General features: G+C 35.6%; 1 non-coding gene across 1 annotated transcript; it reads left to right on the forward strand.

The window, feature by feature from the left end:
* The first annotated feature begins 816 nt into the window (after window positions 1-816).
* On the forward strand, window positions 817-889 carry trnam-cau (transfer RNA methionine (anticodon CAU)). Its single transcript has one exon. It is a non-coding gene; the product is annotated as a tRNA-Met (tRNA).
* The last annotated feature ends 177 nt before the right edge of the window (window positions 890-1066 follow it).

Raw genomic sequence — 1066 nt, forward strand, 5'->3', positions numbered from 1 at the left:
CCCTTATTTATTTTGAAGTGTTGATTTTATTTTTGAACCCTTATTTATTTTGAAGTGTTGATTTTATTTTTGAACCATTTTTTAATTGTGAAATGTTGATTTTATTTTTGAAACCTTATTTATTGTAAAGTGTTGATTTTATTTTTGAACCATTATTTATTTTGAAGTGTTGTCTGAAAGACCTTACACATGAATTGCCCCATGAGGGGTTTGAACCGCTGACCTCAGCATTACCAGCACGGTGCTCTAACCCAGTGTTTCCCAACCCTGGTCCTCAAGGCACACTGCCCTGCATGTTTTAGGTATTTCCTTGCTTCAGACTAGCTGATTTCAATTGATGACTGATTAACAGGCGTTTGCTGAACTGCAATCAGTTGAGTGAGGCACAGGGAAACCTCTAAAACATGTAGGACAGTGTGCCTTGAGGACCAGGGTTGGGAGACACTGCTCTAACCTGCTGAGCTAACTTACCTACCTTACAAACTGTTGAGTTTTCATGGATTTAAGAAGACCTTACATGATCTTACCACAATGAAGATTTGATAAAAGTGCTTATATTCTAATGTTTTTCAAAACAACATACATAATATTTTATTTTCCAGAGATTTTGTATTTTTAAGTGTTGATATTATTTTTGAACTATTTTTGAACCATTTTTAATTTTCAAGTGTTGATTGTATTTCACAGATATTTTTTATTTTAATGTGTTAATTTTATTTTTGAACCAGGATCTGTGGTATTTGACATTGTTCCATGCTCGTTATTAGTCTCTAACAAAATGTGGATCACCTACCAGGAACACTGCAAAGAGCCTGAGTTTCTGTAGTGTAGTGGTTATCACATTCGCTTCATACGCAAAAGGTTTCTGGTTCAAAGCCAGACACAAACAGATTTTGCATGTTCTATTCATCACAGGTGTTTACTAAAGGTCAACAAGGGTTCTGTGGTGTCATGGTCTGTATTCTGAATCCAGGCATCTGAGTGCAAACCTCAGTTGAAATTTTCATGTTGCATCTCACATCATCAACTTTGGAACCTCAAACTGAAACAAACAAGAGAAGTTCAG

The sequence above is a fragment of the Poecilia formosa genome, unplaced genomic scaffold (assembly GCF_000485575.1).
Source record: "Poecilia formosa unplaced genomic scaffold, Poecilia_formosa-5.1.2 Scaffold1034, whole genome shotgun sequence".
NCBI lineage: Eukaryota > Metazoa > Chordata > Actinopteri > Cyprinodontiformes > Poeciliidae > Poecilia > Poecilia formosa.